Raw genomic sequence first — 25,893 nt, forward strand, 5'->3', positions numbered from 1 at the left:
TGTTGGCTCCATTCTCAAAATACATCCAGAATCCAGCCACTTTTGCCACCACCGTAACAGCCTAAGCCACATCACGTCTTACCTAAATTACTGCAATAGCTTCCAAACCAGTCTCCCTGCCTTCACCCTCACCTCCAGTGGTCATTCTCCACACAGGAGCCAGAGCTGACCTGTTCAACCATAACTCAGATTATGTTACCACTCTGTTTAAAACCCTCCAAAGGTTTCCCATCTCATTCAGAGTCAGCACCAAAGTACGAACACGCATGCTTGCTCAGTCGCTCAGTCATGTCTGACTCTTCAAGAACCCATGTATTGTAGTCTGCCAGGCTCCTGTGGCTGTGGGATTTCCCAGGCAAGAATACTGGAGTGGGTTGTCATTTCCTCCTCCAGGGGATCTGCCTGACCTAGGGATTGAACTTGTATCTCCTGGGTCTCCTCCATTGGCAGGAGGATTCCCTACCACTGCATCACCTGGGAAGTCCCAAGGTACCAACAATAGCTCTCAAGTCATTATGTGGACTGGTTGTGTCACCTCTGTCTCCACGTCCTACAACTCTCCCCCTCTTTTCCCTCCCAGTCACATGGCCTCCTTGCTGTCCTTATACACATGTGGGTGCTCCCTATTCTGTGCCTGTGTGCTTGTTCTTCTGGCTAGAATGCCTCCCCCAGACATCTACATGGCTTGCTCCCTCACTTCCTTTAAGTATTTGCTCAAATGTCGATTTCTCGGTGAGGCCAGATGTGACCATCTCATCTAAGTTACATCCTTACCATGTACAACCATCATCACTCCCTAACTCCCTTCTGGGTTTTATTTTCCTTCATGGCATTATAACTCTCTAATTACTATACAACTTACTTATTTTGTGTGTGTGCCTGGCTTCCTCTTCTAGAATGTAAACTCCATGCGGGCACTTTGCTTTTTGCTATATCCCTAACATCTAAGCATGCCCAGCACTTAAGAAACAGAGAATATTTATGGATTTGATGAATTTAATGAACGTGTTTAAGATGCAAACCTTTAAATACTCAGAGATAACTAAACATATAGTTAGATAACTATATAAATACAACTACATAAAAAGAAGAAATAAAGATCTTTTGAGTATAACTTTTGGAGGTAAAATGTACTACAATGCCTGAACCTTTAAAGACTGCTGAGGGTGATTATTAATGACAGAGCTGACTGAGAGCTGCCCTATGCCCAGCGCCCTCCCAACCCTCACTCAGGCAAAGCCCCACGTATACCCCTGACTGTGGTTGGCTCTCGTACCCCAAAGCCCACCATGTCCTAGTCAACGTGCCTGGCCCGGTCTGACCACAGTCCACTCCCTGAGGATTCCCTGCTGTTTCCCAGCATTCCATGAATGCTTTTTATGGGTTTCCTCAGGGTTTTCTCCTAAATGTCACCTCAAAACTTACAGCCCCTTTTGCATGGGATTAGACATTCTGCCCCTCCCCTGTCTCCTCAAACTCAGACCTGCCAGGCCTGAGTCATGCAGGATGACTGCATATGCTAAGACTTTCATTGAGGATCTTCTGTTTTGAAATTTAAAGCAATTTCCTTCATGTCCCTTCTTTTAACCACATTCCCAAAGATTATCATCATAATGTAATGGTTTGTTATAAAGGTTTTATTATTGCTATTATTTGGATATTTTATTTTAAATTGGAGGATAATTGCTCTGTAATGTGTGTTGGTTTCTGCCCTACGACAATGTGAATGAGCATTAATTTTATATGTGTATATATATATATGTATCTATATCTATATATTCTTTTCCTCTTGAGTCTCCCTCCCACTCCACCCCTCTAGATCATCACAGAGCACCAGGCTGAGCTCCCTGTGCTATACAGCAGCTTCCCGCTGGCTATCTATTTTACACATGATAGTGTATATATGTTGATGCTATTAGAAATTTTTTTAAAAATCCTCTGTACTGCCAACATTTCTTTTATGCAGAGGTGTCAAAAGAATAAGGGCGCTATCTAGTGAATTATTCTTCCTTTCACACCTACATCATTCCTATTATTTTGTGCTAAAAACTTCTTGTGACAGTTTTTATAATTCTGTCTATAAAACATTATTAGTCAAGAAACAACTTTTGAGGAGATACGTTACTAGACAGTGGAGACCATGTATGCTGTGAAGAACAAGACAATAATTTCTGAATTGATGGTAACAAATCCACAGGCCAAAACAGATTTTTCTGCCAGAAATAGCCCAACTCAGAGCCTGAAACTGCCAGATATTTAATGTTTGTGTCTGTACATTCCAGGTCATGAACATTTAACTATCCTCATTTCGGTGAATTAACTGCATTTTTTTCTTACTTTAGCATTCTACTCTGATAGTGGTAGCCCCATTCTTTGCACCTCTTAAACTAGGAATACACCTCTCATATCCACCCTATTTATTTCACCCCATCTCTGCTCATGGCCAGATTCTACCTAGCTATTTCTTTTGGTCAAACCTGAAGGAATTCTCTTCATCCATGCTGGAGAAAACTCTCTTGTACTGATTTTATTTCTTAGACCTTCTTCTCATGTCCTGTCCTATATGAATGTGGTGACTAGATGACCATCTGCCAGGTCAATTCCTGAGTTAAATGGGACAGGGGGCAGAGATGACACTTAAGATGCTCCAAATTAAAGATTCTGTGAAGTAATTTTGACTCTTTCAGCGATCCATCCTCTATTGTGCTCTCTATGGAGGCTGAAAGCCATTCTCCCCAACTCACAAGCAAGATGGGAACCAGCCTCTTCTGTTCCTGGGGCCACCTTAGTTCTCTCAGTGACTCGCCAGGGGTGACTCTCCTGGCGCTTTCATCTCTTGCAATCGTTACTTGTCTCTGTACTCTTTTTAATCTTCATGGGTCATTTCTATTGTTTTGGAATATTTCTCAACCTCTCAGTGATTTGGGAAACTCAACCCTACTAAAAACTTGTGTGCATGTGTGTGTAGTCGCTTCAGTCGTGCCCGACTCTTTGCAACCTAATGGACTGTAGTCCTCCAGGCTCCTCTGTCCATGGAATTCTCCAGGCAAGAATACTGGAGTGGGTTGCCATTTCCTTCTCCAGGGGATCTTCCCAACCCAGGGATCAAACCCACATCTCTTACATCTCCTGCATTGGCAGGCAGGTTCTTTACCACTAGCACCACCTGGGAAGCCGGGAGGCATCAATTCCTATCTCACCTCACAGCTGCATATCTACTCACTTACTCATTTTCAATTAACTCCTCAGCTACATCCTTATTGTGAAACATTAGATTTTTGCCTCTTTTCAAAAGTATTCAATTCTTCCTTTACCACCTATATTTGGGGACGGTGACGTATCATCCAAATTTACAGAGAAAATTGAAATTATCTGGTCTAAGTATAATGTCCCTAAACTTACCTTAATATCTTTATGTCTAATCCTAAATGGAAAGAAGTCACGGAGAGTGCCATCCTGGAAAGAAAGAAGAAAGGCAAAAGATCTTTTCAGGACTTAGGGAGCACACTAATATCCAAGGCCAACCATGCACAATGTGTCCACTGCTGTTCAGGAAACAGTGCAAGTCCAACAAAGAGGAGACAGAAGAGCCATGGACAGCTCATTCCTTATTTCCCATATAAAACCACAGAGGCCTCCTCTTTTCTACAGTGCTTTAGGCATGTCATAGCATAGTGTGGTGGACTCAAAAGATCTAGCTCGAAATCAGCAATGGGTTGAATTGGGGCATGGGTCTGATCCCTGGTTGGGGAGCTAAGATCCTACAGACCAAAAGAAAAAGAAAAAGAATTAATGAGAATTACAAAGTACTTTTGAAATTTATAGAAATCAATACTTCCAGCTGAGTTGAAGAAGGATGGATGCACTGAGGAGGGGCATCTGAACTGGGTCTTAAAAAGGGATCAGTAAGAATGTCTATAGCTTTAACTATCTCCACTAATTAATACACTCAGTACTCATGACATGCACACTAAGTTACTTGACGATACTTGTCTCATTTTCTCACTTTCACTGTTTCAGTCCTCTCTGAATCCAAAAGGGCTTTGAGACAGATCTCACCTGCTCAGGTATAAGCTGCTGGGAGGCAGGGATCTTAGTCTTCTTTGTCTTCCCTATGGTGTCATGCACCAATGATTACGTGCAACACAGGCCTTCAAAAATATTTGTGGAAAGCAAGGAGAAAATTCATGAAGAAGGTATAGAAGATAGGAGAGAGACTGTCATGAAAGGAGATAAGTGAATTGCCATGATTTTTCTAAGAAGTTCTCCTTGACCTGGCGGCTACCCCACTCCTTAGCTCACTCCTCTTCCTGTGCCTTTGCTTAGCTGGTGGGTCTGCTTGCAAGGCTTTCTCTCCTCCCCCTTTTGGCATAAAATCCTCTGAGGCCCAGTTCATTCTCCCCTCCTTGCTGAGTATTCTTCGCCCACGTAACCCTCAGACATCTTTCTTCCTGCAATCCTGTTGCAAGGATTTGTCTGTTCAACACTTAATTGTTCTCATAAAGTTTCATACTCAGTTATCCTTCTCCAACCAGACTTTATAGCTCCTGAAGGCTGGAAACCATGTCTTTTTTTTTTTCACATGCTGCCCTGCTTCGGCTCCAACCAGACGTCCCCTCAAACATGAAGTACCTGGCAAGTACTTGCTGAATGACTAAATCCTTTCAGTATTTCGATCACTAAAGTAGAACGTTCTTTCATCTGACTCTCCAGGTTCAAAAGTACACTGGAAAAAGTTATATATCAAAGCATTCATTCCTGGTAACACAGATTTATCTTTTCTAAAACTTGCAATCACTGAACCAAACTTCAGTGGCTTCACCAACAAGAAAAAAAGGTGTAAGCACACAAAGAAGGGTCTGTTACATAACCACCCTAACACAGCTAGCTCCATTCAACTTCTTTAGGCGCAGGATTTATCATTTTATGGCAATTTAGTAGTATAAATACTGCCAACACATTTCTTCCCCAAGAAAGAGATATTGAAAGTGGCCCAACTTACCCTAAAACTTGCCAGATTACATTTAACAAGTTGAGGTGAAACTGAATTTTTCAAGTTCTTGCAGCAGACACTCAAATACCATTTGTTAATTTGAATTTTATTTAGAATAACTCTATGCAAGTCACAGTAAATCTAAAAACCATTAATGCTGAAAAGCTTAGAACTCTAACAGAGCATGTGATTAACAGGATGAATCCAATCTGAACAATACTAGTTTCCTTAAGAGAAAAAAAGTGGATCTTAAATTTTTACACTAGAGTTTAAGAAATGATAAACTGAACTATTGCATAAAAGTAATACATCAATTCTTATTCTGCTCTCTGTTCCGCCTGGGTTCTCATTAGAACCAACATGCTCTAACTTGTGAAAGACTTACATTCAAAATAGAGGAAAAAAGAAGAAATCAACCTCATAACTAAGGCAGACAGCAAAAGACACTTTTTAACTGGTTAACTCAGCAGGCTTTTCAGTGATTCCAAGAAATCAGTTTCCTCTGAGAAAGGTAACTGTGAAAAACATTTCAAAATTGCTTTAAAACTATGGGCTATAAAACTAAGTGGAAACATTCCATTTCAGCTGCCTAAGACACTGACATTGTTGGGCTCCTGTTCTTGGCATCCCCCAAACCCACTGACCCAATATTGGCTGAGTCTGTTTTCTAACACCTTTAGCAGCATCATTATGAACCTGCTTTTAAGATGATTACATCTTAAGTCCTGCCTAATTTTATTACTGTGAAAAAACACGACCACTGGCCTGAAACCACAAATTAATTCTACTAGAGAGTCTATTTTCCTGAACAAAAATGAAACAAAGCTCATGTTCTGTTTCTATACATGCCATTCTTTTTAACCAAAAATACTGCTGTTAAGAAGTCTGGAATACAAGCGAAGTTTCCAAGCTCTTTCTGACATGGGCAACCTCTATGTTTTGACCACATGGCTAATGAATGCCCCATACATTCATGTGACCACTGTTGCCAGTCTAGTTCTACTATAAAAATGGGGTAGAGAAATGTAAAAGATATTACTGAAAGTCCAAATGGAACACCACAATCTGCTGCCAAACCCTTTTTAAAAAAGATTTTCTAAAATAAAAAAGAAATGTAGAGGAAAGTGATCCGTTTGAGGAGAAAATAGATTAAGCGTAGGGGAGAAGGGCTTTCAGACACTGTAATGTGTATCTGAATGAAACACTGAAGCAATCTTATGCATGATCAATATTTAACCGGTTAGCAAATATTAATACTTTGCTCTAATAAATAAAAATGCTAAGTAGAAACTATAGACAACTTGTATTTCAAACACTAAAACTCACCATATCTTCTACATTCACATAATTAAGTCACTTTCAATTTCCAAGATTTTCAAATCCAGGTGAGCAGCAGTCATAAAATTAGAACCCCAGAAGACAAATGCTAACATCCCTCCTGGACAACCTCACTTAAACCTTTCTAAACAGAGAAGAACTCAAAGGCCTCCTTCATAAATCCATTCTAAAAGTTAAAACATTCAGAAAAACTTCCCTGTATTTAGCATAAATCCCTCTTGATGCCTGCTGTAAGTCGATTTCCTCTTCTTTTTCTTCAGGGAAGATGGAAAACAGCTGTTCAACACTCCCTTTCAGGCCTCTTTTTCCTTCCTGCCAGGCCCATTCCCCCCTTGGGAGAAGTGTAAGCACTGCAGGTGATTCCTAAATCCAGCTGGCCCCTACCGGATTATCCAAGGGGCTGGTGAGCCTGGCCCCATGTGAGCCTCCTAGGATGCTGTCATCCAACTGCCAAGGCCCCAAGAAGAGCTCTTTACCAGAATGTGTGGAATTCCAGAAATCCTTTACTTAGAGTCTGTCCTCAGATATAGTCAAGACAACAAAAATAGTGCCGTGTCAAGAAGAAAAGGTGACAGTCTCAACTGTAAAGAAGGTAAGCAGAGTTATCCTGCAGCCTGGCCGTCTTCACTACCACTCTACCCTGTGTCAGGGTGTTGAGTGCACCCTGGCATGAAACATTTGTAAACTACTTGATGATTTTTATCATGCAATTCTTGAGTTCCTTTGTCACTGAAGCAACTTTCTGGACGTTAAGCTTACTTTAGAAATGCAACAACCCTTTCAATACTCCAAGGTACAGAACTACTCTAAATGAAGGTGTAATCTGTATGTAGCCTTTTATTTCTTTTTCTTTTTTTTTCATTTTTTAAAATATGTTTATTCTAAATAAATGAGCATTGTTCACAGCTCTTCTCTGCTCCTCTTTTCCTGCCACCTCTTTTTCCTTTACATTCTGTCCTGTTTTTTTCATGATAGGTATTTTAGAGGGATGACAATTTTTCTCTCCCCCTCCCACCTGCTAAAGATCCCTACATCCAACTCATACAAATGCAGATGACCAAATTCTAATGAAAAGTGACTTTAGCATGGATTTCCAATCCCTAAGTAGTAAAGACAGCACAATCTGAAGAAGAGGATGTGACAGTAAAATGTATGCAAAGATAAAGAAGGGCACTTTTGGTTTCCGGAACAGAACAGACTTGTTCAAGAGGCCCATGGGCCTCAGCCAATTACCATGATCCATTTGATCTTTCTGCTAGGGAGGACTGTCGCTTCATCTAGGACATCACTGGCATCCCCTGGTTCACCAACCATGCTCCCAGTCTATTTTTTTAAATTAGTAATCTCTACTAGATTCACAACACAATCTGCAGATCACTATATTTTACACTAATGCTGTTAACTCCCACTTCAAGAACTGCTAACAAATATCCCCATTTTTCTTGCAATAGTCATTAGACTCCAACAGTAAAGCCAGTACATTGCCTGTGTACTTCATCAATAAAAATATTATAGACCCACAGCTTGGTGAGCCCATTTCCTTTACAAATTCTTTTTAAGAGTTATGAAATGCTGACTCAGCTTTGTTGTGGTATAACATCTGCATGCATTAAATCCCTTTTGCTTAGTAGCTAAGTTTGTTACACATGAGAAAAATGCAAAAACCTTAATTTAATCAACAAATTTACAACCCTATGGCATCTGTATATGCAATGAATATTTCAAATGGAAAGATTTAAATGACTGTGGACCATTTTCTATGGAATGATCATGTACACTAAACACACAGGGAATTTTACTATAATTATCCTAATATTTTCCATTAATTAAGTAGAGAGGCCCTGTTAATTCCACAAATAATACCAAAAGTATTTTTTGCATGTGGATGCATACATACACTCAGTTGCAAATTCTCTCTGTCTAGAGCAAAGCAGATGGACACAGTCTACAATGGATACACAATATATGCATAACTGAGAGTTAACTACACACATGTGTTTTGTTATATTTTTAAAAACAGGACTACACTTACCTAATGGTTATAACTATTCTCAAATATAAAATGCCCAAACAAATCATGCTATTACCAGGATGTTTATAGCTTCTACATATTACTAAAGAGGCAAACTCTGTTCTTTCAGAAATTGTTTACTAACATTTGATGACAACACTTACCAAGATCATGTTTATGGAGTACCCCAAGGGAGTTGGAACAAACAGAAGGAAATCCAGTGGTAATCTTAAAGTACATCAAAATTCATAGTGTTATCTGGAATTAAGGACAGAACTCCATTCAAGAAATAAACAGATGGAACTTGCCTGGGGATCCAGTGGTTAAGACACCATGCTTCCAAAGCCAAGGGGCGAAGGTTCCATCCCTGGTCTGGGCACTAAGATCCCACATGATGTGCAGCATGACAGGGTGGGGTGGGGGTGGGAAAGCAAACAGTCTCCAACAAAAATTAATTTTAAAAAAAGCAATTGTACTCCAATACAAATTAATTAAAAAAAATTTTTTTTAAATAAACAGATGGTCTCAACCATCATTTCTTCTTTTTCCAAAGTAAAATCATTCCCTTTTCTTTTCTGTGGTATTTAACAGACGCTCTAAACACTCTGCCTCTGGCAGGTTTATACTCTTCTGGGCACCTGACAGAGGATCTGAAATCCACACCCTTGACAGGCTGGAGCTTGCTGAGACATGCAGACGGAAGCAACACAACTGGTAAAACACCCGAAAACCTGAAGCCAGTGAATGAGAGCTGAGCAATGAGCATAGGGCTCTGGGGGAATCAGAAAGGGCTCTGGGATGGAACCCTGATGAGGATGATAAGAGATAAGCAGAGTGAGAGGAGGGTGCTGTGGGAAGAGGCCCCAAAACAGCCAGTTTACAGAAGCCTGGAAAACACATAAGCAAGCATTCCAGGGAGCTGACAAATCATGGACAGTAATGAGTAGTAAATGGAGTAATAAATTAGATCTGTAAGAAAATGAAATGTAAGTCTTTAATAACATGAATGTGGAATCATAAAGGAGAAAAGTAGAATTAAACATGCCATTTAGGTTAATCTCATATTTAAAATAGGCCACTAATTACTTGTAAATGACAGACAAGTCTCTTCTTTTCATGGTATTTCCATTTCTACAGCCCTAAACTAAGGGTAAGACACCTGCTCTATATCACTCTTCATTTCCACTATGCTAAAAAATGAAAATATTAGAATTCTTTGAAAAAATTATTGAATTACTTTCTCATGCTCACGTTCCGTCATGTCTGACTCTTTGCCACCCCATGGACTGTAGCCTACCAGGCTCCTCTGTCCATGGGATTCTCCAGGCAAGAACACTGGACTGGGTGGCCATTTCCTCCTCCAAGGGATCTTCCCGGTCCAGGGATCAAACCCGCCCTTCCTGTGTCTCTTGCATTGCCGGAAGGTTTTTTACCGCTGAGCCATGGGGAAGCCCTGCTGCTGCTGCTGCTGCTGCTGCTAAATCATGTCAGTCACGTCCAACTCTGTGCGACCCCATAGACGGCAGCCCACCAGGCTCCCCCATCCCTGGGATTCTCCAGGCAAGAACACTGCAGTGGGTTGCCATTTCCTTCTCCAATGCATGAAAGTGAAAAGTGAAAGTTAAGTCACTCAGTCGTGTCCGTGTCCGACTCTTAGCGACCTCATGGACTGCAGCCTACCAGGCTCCCCCGTCCATGGGATTTTCCAGGCAAGAGTACTGGAGTGGGGTGCCAGTGCCTTCTCCGGGGGAAGCCCTAGGCAGTTTTAAATAGAAGCATTCACATAGCTGTATCATCTACCAGGGACTCTTGTTTTCCTTCCATTGTCTAATGCACAGGAATTCATAAGCAAGAGTTTATTAACCCTAATGGCTCCTTTTTATCCTGTCCACAACACTATCTACCTTTTTTTCTAGTATGATTCTTTCCTATAATATCTCTCCACCACCCCCTAATCAAACCACTCGTCTATGTGAAAGTAGGAGCTATGAAACACTAAAGTTAGATGGTTAAGAACCTGGGACTACATTTATTTACTAAAATAGCAAAATTTTCTTTAAAGAAAAATTACTTCAATTAAAAATATTATCCACTTAATGCAAGGTTTCATTTTTAAAATATATAATTTCCTATTAGAGTTGGGCATTAGAATCAGTAGGACTTTTTGAAATTCATCCATTTCTAATTACTGTCATCATCAAATAGAAGCATGGATCAGTGTCACTGAAATCTAGGACTTTAAGCTCTACTTTCATTCTGCCCTTAATTCATCAGATGAATTTCACTGGGAAGTAATTTCTTTTTGGTACTTTGAACTTATACACTTGCCTAATTCCTATGTCAGGCACTGACTCTTGGTTTAGATTACACTGTGTCATCCAAATACTCACTGGTAATTTGGCGATCCCCAACAAGTTTTTTTCTGCAAATCAACAAGCATACGTGCTAAGTCACTTCAGTCACATTTGACTCTGCGACCCCATGGACTGTAGCCCACCAGACTCCTCTGTCCATGGGATTCTCCAGGCAAGAATACTGGAGTGGGCTGCCATGCCCTCTTCCAGGGAATCTTCCCTACTTAGGGACTGAACGCATGTCTCTCATGTCTCCTGTATTGGCAGGCAGGTTCTACACCACTAGGGCCACCTGGAAAGCCCCCAAATTACTATGGGTGAAGATAATGTAATTTCAAGATGAGAAAATCCTAAGGCATTTTATAATATAGTAAAAAGAACTTTCTTGTCCTCTACTTGGAGCCATTCTTTCAGAAGAATTGCTGGACATGGAATCTCTGCCTTACCCACTCCTTCATAATAGTAAAGATCCAGCCCCTCTCAGTAAATGGAATAAAAGTATCCACTACAATGATGACCTTCTCTCTACAAGAGGGTCTTGATCTCCTCAAAGGCCTGCCACAAACATATTCTAGCACAATAAAAGTATTTTTTTTTTTTTTAGTTTATGGGAGAAGAAGGTGAAAAAAGGATAAGAACATGTACTATATTTAGGACTCAAACATGCTAATGATATCTGGACTTCTCACATGGCGCTAATGGTAAAGAACTCCCACCTATGCAGAAGACATGAGAGACACAGGTTCAATCCCTCGATGGGGAAGATCCCTGAAGGAGGGCATGGCCATCTACTCCAGTATTCTTGCTTAGAGAATTCCATGGACAGAGAAGCCTGGAGGGATACAGTCCATGTGGTTGCAAAGAGTTGGGTATGACCAAAGCGATTTAGCATGCATGCAAGTAATATTTAATACACGCTGCAACTACAAAATGTTAATCTTTTACTAGTTTCTTTACCCCTTTGGGAAACAAACATTATTGATACAGTAAAACCCCAATCTAAATACTGTATCTTCCTTTATTCCTTTCCAATCATTTGTTGAAATCCTAATATTGAGTGGAAATCATGTAATTTTTTTCATGGGACAGAGTGTCATCCAAGGCAAGTAGAAATAAACACCAAAATATTCAACTACAAATATTAAGAAATGTATAAGCAAACATTTTATCGCTTAACTGCAGGATGTATTTTCATCTATGATCTTAGAATACTTTTTCAGAGATTAAAAGAAATCTTTATAATGAGGTCTTGGGAAGGGCAGTACAACCTCAGTGAAGTTAAGAACCTTTCCTCCTGGATGACCACCAGGTCCCCTCAAGGCAGCACTGTGGGAAATTGGACTGGTCAACAAATCTCACTGAAAACATGTTATTAGCTAATTTGTGGACTAACTTTATAAACACTAAAGTAGATAGACACACAAGTGTTAGGTATTATGATGGTCCTGGCTTCATGTGGCAAACCTAGCTAACTTACCCAGTCTTTCTGTAACCAGGCCCCAAACCTCAGAGAGAAACTTTAAAAACCTTCTACCCAGCAGGCCCAGGAAGGTGGGAATAATTCCTTCAGTGACAAAGGGTCTATACTGTTTTCTGTTGCAAATTTCCCTTTTGTCCACATTTTTTCTTCTCCATTTTTATAGAACACATCTTACCTGCACACTTTATAAAAGGACACATATCTGTACAGTGACCTTGTAGTACATAATACACAAATACTCAGATAATCCTATATTTTATTTCTTTTGTGAATATTACAAACAATTTGGGGATCTCATTTTAGAAGTACTGTCAGAATATTTATAAAATATTGCATATCCTATTTCATTTCATACAAGTTGTCATTTATTGCGAAATTAAGGAAATTCCTGAAAGGCTAGTGGGGGTAAAGAAATTGTTTTGAAACTATTTCTCAGTGAGAATGTCCGTTCTCAAATTTAATGTAACGTCAACTAAACCACGACTCTCTAAAGCATGAGTAATGAAAAAATGTCTAAAAGAACCTTATAATACGGAGATCCCTAGAAACTAAGTGTCATTTCCTGATTTAAGGAATTCCAAGTAAATGAGGTTCACCTCCCACTTCTAAGCAATGGATTCGGTTTCAGCCTTCAATGCCCGCCAGCCTGAGCGGAGGTTGATGCCTCAAACGAGCGATGAAAATGAGAAAATTCTGGGGTCACAAACTTAGCTTAGATTCCATCCGCGACAGATCCAGAGCCCATGTGGCATTTGCTCACAGAGCTTCCCAGCCTGTGAGTCAAGCATGCCCCACCCCCCACCCCACCACCAGGGGCTGCCTGGGAGTGAGGTTTACCAATAATTTCTCCAAGTGTCGGTGAAGCCAGGAGGCTTTGGAATCCGGCGTCTAGGGAGGCTCGGGACGTGCCTGCCTGGCTTCCACAGTCGCAGAGGCGGGCTGCCAGCGCCAGGATCGGCACGCTCGACCACCACCACCCCAATTAACAGGGAGACGGAGGGAAAGGAGGGCGCGAAACTGTGCCAATGGGCCGGCCGGACCCGACGCACCGAAAAGTGATCTCCAAGTTCTTACCGTGCGCCCAGCTTTGCGCTGGGCGCCCAAGGGTTGGAAAGGGACTCAAAGCTGCCCCGTCGCCGGGGAAACTCACGGCTTCGGCTTCACGCCTCGCGCGCCCCCCAGCCAAGCTGGGCTCGGGCGCGCAGGTCGCGGCGCTCGGCGCCCGGCGGAGGACGTGGCTCTCCGCTTGCCTCCCGCCGGCTCCCGGCCAGTTCGCCGACGACCCGCCCGAGACTCCGGAATAGAGTTGCGCGGCGCGGGGTCCAGAGCGACGTCCGCCGCGCGCCGCTGCCCACCACTCGCGCGCCCCTCCGCTTACCGCTCCCCGCCGCGGTTTCGTCCTCTCGGGCGTCGCCTCTCCAGCCTGGGCCCAGGCTCCGGAACCCCTTCCCGGCCCCTTTCTCTCCAAGGCGCCCGGGCCCACGGCGCCCTCGGAGCCGAACCCTCAGCGCACCCGCCGCGCCATGGGTGCGGGTGGGCGCCGCGCCACGGGATGCGCCGCTGCAGCCTCGGGCGGCGCTACTGCGAGCCGGCCCGGCGCGGGCGGGTGGGTGTGGGCTAAAGGGGAGGAGGGCGGGACGCGGCGGGCGCTGAGGCTCGCTGGAGGGAGGAGGAAACCGCAACGTCACCAGAGCCCCGGGCGGCGAGGATGGGGAGGGGGAAACGGGGACCCCTTCCCTCTGCGGGACCCCGACCTCCGGCCCGCCGCGCTTTCTCGTCCTCCTACTCCTCCTCTCCGAGGACTCACGGCTGTCGGCCTTCCCCTCCACTCGGGCCCGAATCCACGTACCCCCTACCCTGCCAGGCCTCTTTGGCTTCAACTTGCTCTAGTTTCTAATGACCCCACACGCTTCGGGTTCGACTCTAGGATCGCCCCCAATCGCAGGGTACTTTTGGAGGCCCGAGGGGAGGAGCTGATGGATGCTTCAAAACAGCTCCGGGAGAGGAAAACGTGGAGAGAACTTTACCACCGGAGACTGTTCCCTGCTCCCCGCGCCTTTTCCAAAACTGTTACTCCTCCGTTTCTCCCGGATTCGGTTTTTACTCTCTTCAGAGAGAAGGGAGGAAATCATCTATTTGGAAGCAGTTCTCGCTTTAACCGTTCGAACAAAATACAGTAAATCAAAAGCAGGAGACTCTACAGACGAAACAGATTGTAATCAAAGGTTAAGTGTCAGGAACAGAACATTCGAAATATACAGCTCTCGGGAAGAAATTTAATTTACCCTATCTCCCAGCCTGGGTGGACGAGAAAGAGAGAGAGAGAGAGACTGTCATCCGAGTTTTTCAGGTGGACGAGCTGCAACCTTAGTAGTCACAGCCTTTAGAGAAGTTTCCTGCATTTTCTTGAAGCAGCCATTGCACACAGCCTAGTTCAACCTGGCCTCAGAAAGGTGTCAGATAAGACCAGGGCCATCATCCCAGGGCTAATAACTTCGCCTCCCTCAGTATTAGCATGTAATTAAACTACCGAAGCTACAAGGTACAGAAGTGACAGATGTTCACCCATCCGTTAGCACTAGAGAGGTTTTACCGGAGAGGAGTGCTTTTCTCCCTTCTCCTCTCCCGTTAGGACTTCTAAAGGACCACTTCCATCCATTTTCCCGGCCCTCAGAGGCTCTCAAGACCTCCAGTTTTCCTCAGGCCACATTAGAAGGAAAAAAAAAATGTGGATGTCGACTTTTCTGCTGCTTTTTTCCAGCAATTGCATTTGAAGAGAGATTCCTTACAAAATGGTCAAGAGGAAGTGGTTTTGTTAAATGTATTAAATGTTCGCTCAAGTACACCACTGATTTGCATAAACTTCCAGATGTTTTAGGCACTGATGGTGGAGGAGATAAGGGGCTCTGGAACTTAAAACTAGTTTAATCTGGTTTAAATCCTCATTTGAGCGGCTTCCCTGGTGGTCCAGTGGTTAAGAATATGCCTGACAATGCAGGGCACACAGGTTCGATCCCTCGTCCAGGAAGATCCTTGATGCCACAGGGCAACTAAACTCCACAACTACCGGGTGCAACTGCCTACTGAGCCAGTGCTCTAAAGCCCATGCTGTGCAACAAGAGAAACCATCCCAGTGTGAAGCCTGCACACTGCAAAGAGTAGCCTCCTGTTCACAGCAACTAGAGAAAGCCCGGGTGCAGCAGCAAAGACTCAGTGAAGCCCGAAATAAATAATAATGATAATCCTCATTTGCAGTTTACTACAAGGGTCCTTGGAAAGCTAACACTGGAGCCTTGGTTTTCTTAACTGTAACATAGAGGTATAATACCTCCATTGAAGAATATCAAATATTTGAGAGTTGCTACATGCCAGATTCTGTGCTAAGCGAATTACATGTATTGATTCAGCTATTAGAGAAGATTAATTGTGAAAGGGTCTAGCTGTAGTATGTAACCCATAAGTGTTGTTTCTACTTACTTTCCAAAATTTGGAAGAGACCTTAGAAAAAGCATCTGGTTTGATTTATTTAACCTCCCCATAAGTAGTTATCTAACTCAGTGATTCTCCAACCCAAAACATTAAATCAGTGGGGGAGATGTGATAAAATAGTTTTTAATGAGGACCCCGCACCAGACCAATAAATCAGAATCTCTAAGGCTAACATGTAAGCATCAGCATTTTAAAATCTCTTCCCTGGCGATCAGAATGTGCAACCAGGATTAAGAAACCTTCAAAGGAGATAGTACCCACTGTCTATTCCCCTTTGCCCCTAGTTTTGCTGTAAATTGACCTGGAAATCTGCTTCTGAGTGACATCCACCTCTTGCAAACGGCCCCCCATATAGTAGGACTCAAAAGATCTGCAATCCTGCCCTCTTGAGTCTTCCAGGATGCATGTAGCCTTAATTCCATGGGAGAGTACTTCAATTTGCCTGGATATCTACCAACTCCATCAGCTTTTCCTGCTCTTTTCTGAAAGCCCTTGGGAAGTGGTTTACTTTGCCATTGCTCGTTTCAAAATCTGACCCCCAAAAATGGAATTCAAGGTTTCATTCAAATAACGCAAATGTTTAATGGCTTTGTTCTAATTACTGTATTTTCCCAAGTAAATCCTAGGAATTATTATGGGAGCAATGTCACCCTATTGACTCCTATGTTGTAACCTACTATAATTCTGAAGCAGTAAAGATGTTTTCATGTCTTCTCCAAAATATTTCTTCCCGGCCTATTCCCATTATAGTTTGTTCAGCACTTTGCACAATAAAATTTAATAGAATCATATGTTAAGTTAGGCCCCTTTAGCTTGACATGTTAGGTATCATCGACATAATTGAATAATTCTACCCCCCACCTTCATGTGTTATGCAAATTTAGTCTGTATGCCATGTCAACATTCAAGTTGTCATTCTCAGATGCCTGCCGCTGCTGACTGCATTAGCATGCTGTTGAACATGGCTTTTGAGAATGGTAAAGCAATGTGGGTATCACTGAGAAGATTAGAAAATAAATATTTACTGAGACTTTTTAATTTGGGCGATTCAGGTGCTCAGGTAGTACTTAATTCTCCTCTTTTTACCAAACTCTGGCTTTTTCTAGAAAAGTATAATTAGTGAAGAATTATGTTACGAAATTTCTGAGGACAGGTTCATGGCCCAGGAATTTGATTGCCCAATGTCCGTGTATTGTTATGGTCTGTTATTTCAAGAAATAGCCTTACGTCTCTCTTCGTGCACCCACCCCCTCACAGCCCTGCTGAAAGTAGTTGAGTTTATGCCAGGTTTCCACCAACATGGAAGACAAACCTTATGGGACTTCATACTCACGTATTTGGGAGGCCATGAGGAATACTCAGGCAGTGTTCTGTACTAGTAACTCACCCTAAGGCTGAACATTAACATCACCTAGTATTTGTTTTAGGGGAGGACCTAAAACACACCAATGCTCAGACTTACTCTCAGAATTCTGATTTAATTCTTTCTAGGATGAAGTCCAGGCCTCCCATATTCTTTTTAAGATGACAGATGGTTCCAGTATGCAGCCAAAGTTAGAACCAATACTCTGCAATAATGGTTCCCCAACTTGGCTGTACTTTAGAACTACCTGGTGGGGGGTGCTTTTAGAACTTGTGATGCCCAGACTGTAGCCTGTACCAATCAAAGCATAATAATGGGGTGTTTAAAGCCCTATGACTCCAGTGTAGAGAAAGCTTGAGAACCACTGTTCTATAGGGGTAATGGGCACTTGAATCAAATGAAGCATTAGATTTAAAAAACAGGTTTGTTTATTTGCCATGCTTCTCCTGGTTTAATAATTGTATAAAATATTGTAAAGATCAGTTTCATTTATATCAGTTCACTAATATGTTTATTTCTAAATACATTTGTTGGATATGCAGTTTGGGGAAGTGATACTTGATTTCAATATTGGTTGAACTAGTGAAGTTGCTTTCAGATTGTAATGTTCATTTCACATTTCTGCTGCCCAAGTATTATAAATACTGAATTCCAATAGCCAGGCTATTCAGGCTTTTTCTTCTACTGGTGAGATTAACTGTATGAAGCAATGCAATTCTTGTCTGCTTTTCATGTATAGCATCTTTTAGATGAGGAATAATTGACAGTTTACTGATATTAAAGCTAAGTATGTGATCCAGTGGTATTTTTCAACATCTTTTTCTAACCTGACTCCAAAGAATACAGATCGTTTCTTCTTCTGTGTTAGTTTTTATTTTAAAATGGTGCAAATTTTGAGTGGGCATTTTTACTCTTTGTGGACAAATGGAAACAAAATTTAAAAACCCAAGTAAAGTTTGACAGAAAAGCAGCATTCCTTAGAGGTGCTTATGATCTATACAATGAAGGTAGAAAGAAACTTGGAATAATACCCACCCTTTCATCTTACAAAGAAACTGAGGTTACCATAAATGGTCATTGTTACAGTTCCTGCTGCTAATTACTGATAGGGATGGGAAGAGACTTCAGTCCTCCTGATTTCTAGCCAAGCTTTGTTTCTCCCACTTCTTCATGCTGCATCATTGACCAAAAAGCACAATTAACTTCTTTCTTTTGAGGTCCTCATATTTCACATGAACTATGGCAATTTATTTTAAAATGTCAAGATTCATTTTTTCCATTAACAGAATGTCAATGTATAAGGAGAAATAAGCTTTATTTTAGGGAAAAATCAAATGCCTACTCAAAATAGCACATTTATTATCATTAAATTTGATGCTATAGGTTACTCATGATATAATTTTCCACTGAGATTTAGGCAAAGTAAGCTCAGTACCACATACTTGCAATTGCTACCGAACCAAACTTTTGTCCTTGGGGTGAAATCTTCAGTAAACTTTTACCCATCTTGTTAATTTATTCACATTGTACCTGGGATTTTAAGGTATTCAGAAGTCTTAAATTTTCATCTTTCTATTTTTCAAGTCAATTTTCTAAGTTTCTTGCTATTATACAAGAAGGACAGTACCAGTGTTTCTGTTCATGGTGAGCAAATTAATATTATGGTGTGAAGGTCAACCACATGTATATTCATATACATGTATATGTGCTTGCTAAGTCACTTTAGTCATGTCTGATTCTTTTGCAACCCCATGGACTGTAGCCCACCAGGGTCCTCTGTCTATGGTATTCTCTAGGCAAGAACACTGGAGTGGGATGTCATTTCCTCCTCCAGGGTATCTTCCTGACCCAGGGATCAAAACTTCAACTTCTATGGCTCCTGCATTACTAGCAGATTCTCTACTGCTTGATCCACTAGGGAAGCCCATATTCATGTGTGTGTGTGTATGATCTCACCTTCTATTCAGTCTTAAAGCATGTTGCAACAAACAGCAACTGTTCTTTAGCAGACTCAGAGTACAGACTACAACATTCTTGGATTGTATTATCATGGTAAAGGAAAGTGGATCTGCCTGAATTAAACAAATGTTAATGTTGTTTGGGAAAAAGGGAATGGGTTAATACTAGAAACTGAGAGTACTGGGTTCTAGGACTAAGTCTTTCAGAAGCCAGCAGTGTGACCCCAGAATAAATTTTTTTTTTCCTATAAATTTGGAAAAATTCAGCAATTGCATTCAAAACTTGGGTAAATCAGTTAACCTCTTTGAGTCTCAGTGTCCTTAGCTACAAGTTGAAGAAACTGGGCTTGATTTGTGGTTTTCAATTCTATCTATACACTAGAATCACCCAGGAAACGTTAAAAAATGACACCCTACAGTACCCTCAGGCAAATTAAAACAAGTTCTGGGGAATGCAGCCTAGGCTAGCAGTACTCTAAATGTGGCTCATGGACTGCTGGCATCAGCATTACGTGGTATATTAGTCAGCCTGGGCTGCCACAACAAAAAACCAGAGACTGGGTGGCTTAAATGACAGAAATTTATTTCTCACAGTTCTGAAGGCTGGCGAGTCCAAGGTCAAGGTGCCAGCTGATTCAGTTTCTGGTGAGAGCTCTCTTCCTGTCTTCTTGCTATAACCTCACACTGCCTTTCCTTGGAGCATGCACATGTAGAGAGAGAAACAGATCTTTCTCTCTCTTCCTCTTCTTTTAAGACCACAAGTCCTATTGGATTATCACCCCACCCTTACGACTTCATGGAACTTTACTTCCTAAAAGTCCTATTTCCAAATAAAGTCACATGGGGTCATGGCTTCAATATGTAAGTTGGGGTGGTGGGAGGATACAATTCAGTACATGGAACTTGGGGCTTAAAAAAAAAGTTTTTTTAAATTATTTTATTGAGGTATAGTTGATTTACAACGTTGTGTTAGTTTTGGTGTATAGCAAAGTGAATCTCTTATACATATGTATATTCACTCCTTTTTAGCATATTTTCCTATATAGGCCATTATAGAGCATAGAGTTCCCTGTGCTATACAGTAGGTCTTTATTAGTTCTATTTTATATGTGGCAGTGTGTATATGTCAATCCCAATCTTCCAGTTTATCTCTCCTCCCCACTTATCCCCTCTCCTCTGGGAACCATGGGATTTTTTTAAATGTCAGCTCCAAGCCCAGATTCTGGGAGTAAGGACCAGAAGTCCATGTTTTAACAAACTCTACAGGTGGTTCATAGGCACGGTGTGTTTGAGAATTACTGGCTTCAACCACTTATTCTTACACTAGGCTGCACATTGAATCATTTGGGGAATGTTTAAACCTTTGATGCCTGGGGCCCTATCCCAGAAATTTTGATTTGTTACAGGATGCCTACTCTAAGCAAGTTTTAAAGCTCTGCAGGTGACTCCAGTCTGAGAACTTCCAGTGTAGAAGATCTCTAAGGATCTTTTTGGTTTTAAAATAGTGTGGATTTTAATACAGTGACATACATATAATATAGATAAAATAATAATAATAATCTAGATAATACACATCAAAAGGAGGGTGATCAGATAGCTCTATTTTGTAGTTTCAGATACAAACACAGTTGTTAGTCTCTTTTCATTACTTGATTATATGATGCATGAAACCTAAATTATTTTGACAATTTCTATTTTAATAGTACTATTTTGCTAGTACTCATAGTGGACTATATATCTTCATAGGGGATTTCCTGGTGGATCATACAGTAAAGAATCCACCTGCAGTGTGGGAGATCCAGATTCTATCCCTGGGTTGGGAAGATCCCCTGGAGAAGGAAATGGCAACCCACTCCAGTATTCTTGCCTGGAAAACCCCATGGATGGAGGAGCTTGGCAGGCTACAGTCCATAGGGTCACAGAGAGTCAGACCCAACTGAGCGACTTCACTTTCACTTTATTCTTCATAAAAATAAAAGATCTATTTGATGGTCAAATGTCTTTCCACAGTACAAAACTAAAGGAGGGTTTGGGTAGTAGCCAGATGATTATGAGACATTTTAAAAGAATCTTACAAATTTGAAGACCAGGAGTAATTCCAAAAAACAAACATAATGTGATTATTTTATAAATCTCAGAAAAGTTTATTCAACTGTATAAATAAAGGAAATAAGGGTATTTCTTAGTATTAACACTTATATTCATTTATATAATTTTAAAATCTCTTTTGATACCAGGATATAAATGGCTCTAGGCTAAAAACTGTGGATGCCATTTCCCCCCCAAATTTATAACAATAGTTGTAGAAAGCTGACATTTTAAAATATCTCAGATCACCAGAGCTCTGACCAGTGAATTTAATTGTAATTCTGTCAGCAGAAAAGTTAGCACACAAAAGTAGAAAAACGCTACTGATATTTTGTCATTTCTCTTCAGGCACATGTACTATTTAAAAACTTCAAATTCATCAGAGAGGAACAAGTAACTAATGAATCAAAACTATCAATCTTCCTAATAATACTGGGTCTAACAGCAGAGTTATTAAGAACAGTATTTGAGCACTTGATTTAATCATAATGCTGTTCTGATGAGGCCAAGGGGACAACATTTTCAAACATATGGATACGTTCAATATCCATACTAATGCTCACACAGCAACTTGAGAATTAACACTGAATTGGTACATCCACTCAGAAATTCATGCTCTAATCAAAGTGGGATAATGGTGTCACCTTTGTTTACAACTCCTTCAAAAATTAGCTTTCAAATATTTTCTGCATCTTTCAGCAAGTAAAAACATTAAAGGGAAATTACAAATAAAATATTATAAAACATGTCAAGATGTAACTTTCTTTTCATATGCAGATATGTGGCAATATTTCTTCTCTGTAAGCAAGTTTATAAGCAAAACATAATTTGGTGGAAAATTGTTTGAAAGCAATGCTTCCATACTGCTTTTGCTTTTATTGGATACCAGTAAGAATGACCGTGACCTAGCAACCAGAGAGAATGCTAACCTAAGAGATCTTGCCTCACAACTCAACAGATACGATTTTATGAAACAAAGCAAACAATACCAACACTTAGAACCACAAATGAGCTGAGATTAACAAATGCTTGCAATGAAACGGAAGCATTAGACAATTCTGATTTGTAATAATATTGCAAAACACCCAGCTGTTTCCACTTAACCATATCACCTGTTATATATACTGTATTGAAATGAAAGATCTCTATTACAGAGTTTCTATTTCTGAGTGTGAAAGAATAGTAGTAACTTTTGTATGTTCTTGATCTTTAGATGTCATTCTCTGAAAGCCAAAAACCGTCCTAATGTCACAATTCAGTATTAAACTGCATTTGCTAAGTATTAAAACAGTGTTTCCTATGTATAGTTGTTGTTCAGTTGCTCAGTCGTGTCCAACTCTTTGCAACCCCATGGACTGCAGCATGCCATGCTTCACTGTCCTTCACTATTTCCTGGAGCTTGCTCAAATTCATATCCATTGAGTCGGTGATGCCATCCAACCACCTCATCCTCTGTCGCTCCCTTCTCCTCCTGCCTTCAATCTTTCCCAGCATTAGAGTCTTTTCTAATGAATCAGCTCTTCACATCAGGTAGCCAAAGTCTTGGAGCTTCAGCTTCAGCATCAGTCCTTCCAATGAATATTCAGGATTGATTTCCTTTAGGATTGACTGGTTTGATCTCCCTGCAGTCCAAGGGACTCTCAAGAGTCTTCTCCAACACCACAGTTCAAAAGCATCAGTTCTTTGGCACTCAGCCTTCTTTATGGTCTTACTATATATAGGAGACAAAATATATGAATATAGTAGCTAAACCAAAGTTATAAACAGGAAAAAAAGACGTATTTAAATTTGATCATGTATGGCTCACAACGACTACTGAAATTTGTAAGATTCTGACAATAATCGTCATTATTAAATTACTAAGAAACTTGGTCATTACTAAGAAACTGGGTAAAATCCACTGTTCGCTTTCAGTGAGAAAATTGCTAAAATATCACATTAAATATAATCTTTTTGTTTTTATTAAAAGAAGCATTGTCAGTTAGAACTATTATGTTTTTTTCTCAGTTCAGAAATATATGAAAAAGTTTTATTTGCCAGTTTTATGAGGAACTGCCACCAGTGTCTGTATCTTCCTTTCCCCAATAAGGAGAATAGTGTTAATAAAGCACCTGACCTGCCTCTTGACAAACCTGTATGCAGGTCAGGAAGCAACAGTTAGAACTGGACATGGAACAACAGACTGGTTCCAAATCAGGAGAGGAGTATGTCAAGGCTGTATATTGTCACCCTGCTTATTTAGTTTATACGCAGAGTACATCATGAGAAACGCTGGGCTGGATGAAGCATAAGCTGGAATCAAGATTGCCAGGAGAAATAACAATAACCTCAGATATGCAGATGACACCACACTTGTGGCAGAAAGTGAAGAAGAACTAAAGAGCCTCTTGGTGAAAGTGAAAGAGGAGAGTGAAAAAGTTGGCTTAAAACTCAACATTCAGAAAACTAAGATCATGGCATCTGGTCCCATCACTTAATAGCAAATAGATGGGGAAACAGTGGAAACAGTGACAGAATTTATTTTAGGGGGCTCCAAAATCACTGCAGATGGTGATTGCAGCCATGAAATTAAAAGACTCTTTCTCCTTGGAAGAAAAGTTATGACCAACTTAAGCAGCATATTAAAAAGCAGAGACATTACTTTGCCAATGAAGGTCTGTCTAGTCAAAGCTACGGTTTTTCCAGTAGTCATGTATGGATGTGAGAGTTGGACTACAAAGAAAGCTGAGCACCGAAGAATTGATGCTTTTGAACTGTGGTGTTGGAGAAGACGCGAGAGTTCCTTGGACTGCAAGGAGATCCAACCAGTCCATCCTAAAGGAAATCATTCCTGAATATTCATTGGAAGGACTGGTGCTGAAGCTGAAACTCCAATACTTTGGCCACCTGATGCGAAGAACTGACTCATTTGAAAAGACCCTGATGCTGGGAAAGATTGAAGGTGGGAGGAGAAGGGGATGACAGAGGATGAGATGGTTGGACGGCATCACTGACTCAGTGGACATGAGTTTGAGTAAACTCCGGGAGTTGGTGATGGACAGGGAGGCCTGGTGTGCTACAGTCCATGGGGTCACAAAGAGTCAGACACAACTGAGCGACTGAACTGAACTGAATTGAAATGAAGAAAATATAAGTTATTGTTGGTTTCTATCTCTGTACGTGACCTCTATTATCTAGACATTGAGATGACAAATCACAGCTCAATTATTCTGGATGGACAATGAAAGAAGTGTCAGATTCTATAGTCTGAGTGGAAGACTTCAGTATCAGAACTGTATAGGGAAGCAATAATTCTCATGATATCAACTCCTTTAGAAATTATGCTCTGCTTTCCATATCACTATAAAGTTTTCGCTTTAAATTTCTGTTGGTTTGGAGTCCCTATTGCTCAGAATTTTAAACAAGGTTCACTGGCTACTGACCTCCAAGTATTGATACATGCCTGAAGTATGATACATGAAGGATAGTATTTGAATAGGTCCCTGATCTTCCATAACCTCTTTCATATGATGCACCATTAACAGACAGTACCCACCAAGGCAAGGACTGTGAGCAGTTGACATTCCACCTGTTTCTTCTGTTAGATGGTATCAGTAAGGAGGAATATGAGCTGAATCTGGCCCAGAGAGCTTTGAGCCGGGATCCAAAGGCCTCTAACAATAGATCTAGGTGTCTTTAAGACTCAGCATTAAGCATTTTTCATCTTTCTACACACAGTTTTTAAAAGCAAAAAAAAAAAAAACCCCAAATATCCAAACTCCCCCAAAATATCCAACATGGAGTTCTGGGAGGAAGATGTTATAAAAAGAGGATGTCATTATATATGCAAACTTATAGGAAGTGTTCCCTATTTAGTCTACTAGAAAATCATAAGAATTGTTAAAAAATCTAATAATCTTTCTAACAGTTTCTTTAAAGCAGATTTTCCTCAAACCTTTTTATTTAAACTAAAACTAATATGGATAGAGGAGATGATAGAAAATAGATATCAATAATAGCTAGGTAGACAGATACATAATAAAGATCTGAAATAGGTATGAATAAAACAAAGTTTCAGAAACCAGTTTATTTTAGTCTGTTCCATTAAAAAAGAAAGATTTTCATTGACTAAATAGATTTCAAAACTCACTAAATAGATTATGACTTGCAGCTTAAAAACATTGCACTGGTGGTCTCTGTGTACATGGAGAGAGATCTTGTTTATGTTTACTTTCAAAGTTTAAAGATATAGACCTCTCAGAAGTATAAAACTGAAACAGTGGCTTCTGTATTCTTTCTAATCTACATAAATCTGACCACTAAACACGTAAGAAGATGCCTTGATGCTTTAAAAAGAGAAGTAGAGGCAAGTCTGCTTAAAAACAGATACCGTGTGATACTGAGAAGTCTGTTCAGAGTGGCAGGAGAAGAAGGAAAGAGCAGTAATAACACAGATAAGGTTTAAATCAATTTGCTGCTGTTGTTCAGTGGCTAGTCATATCTGACTCTACGACCCCATGGACTACAGCATGCCAGGCTTCCCTTTCCTCCACTAGCTCCTAGAGTTTGCTCAAGTTCATGTCCATTGAGTCTGTGATGCTATCTCATCCTCTGACACCGTCTTCTCCTTTTGCCTTCAGTCTTTCCCAGCATCAGGGTCTTTTCCAATGAGTCTGCTCTTTGCATCAGGTGGCCAAAGGATTGGAGCTTCAGCTTTAACTTCAGTCCTTCCAATGAATATTCAAGTTGATTTCCTTTAGGATTGACTGGTTTGATCTCCTTGCAGTCCAAGAGACTCTAAAGAGTCCCCTCTTTAAAGCAATACACTATATTTAAGATT

General features: G+C 40.8%; 1 protein-coding gene across 14 annotated transcripts in view; it reads right to left on the bottom strand.

Annotated features, from left to right (window-relative positions):
* Positions 1 to 25,893, bottom strand: part of DSE (dermatan sulfate epimerase) — a 141,360-nt gene that overhangs the window by 58,262 nt on the left and 57,205 nt on the right. For 8 of the 14 annotated variants that reach the window (XR_014065391.1, XM_081530051.1, XM_081530048.1 and 5 more), the window contains exon 1: positions 13,555 to 13,761. The gene's annotated coding sequence lies outside the window, so the exon portion shown is untranslated. Of the gene's footprint in view, positions 1 to 3,402; positions 3,457 to 4,059; positions 4,152 to 8,506; positions 10,089 to 13,013; positions 13,489 to 13,554; positions 13,762 to 25,893 lie in introns of those variants that run through there. The other 6 variants (XM_081530046.1, XM_081530042.1, XM_081530043.1 and 3 more) reach the window with 5 other exon arrangements.

This window comes from Giraffa tippelskirchi, chromosome 9 (genome assembly GCF_054371585.1).
Source record: "Giraffa tippelskirchi isolate mGirTip1 chromosome 9, T2T-mGirTip1v1.2.pri, whole genome shotgun sequence".
NCBI lineage: Eukaryota > Metazoa > Chordata > Mammalia > Artiodactyla > Giraffidae > Giraffa > Giraffa tippelskirchi.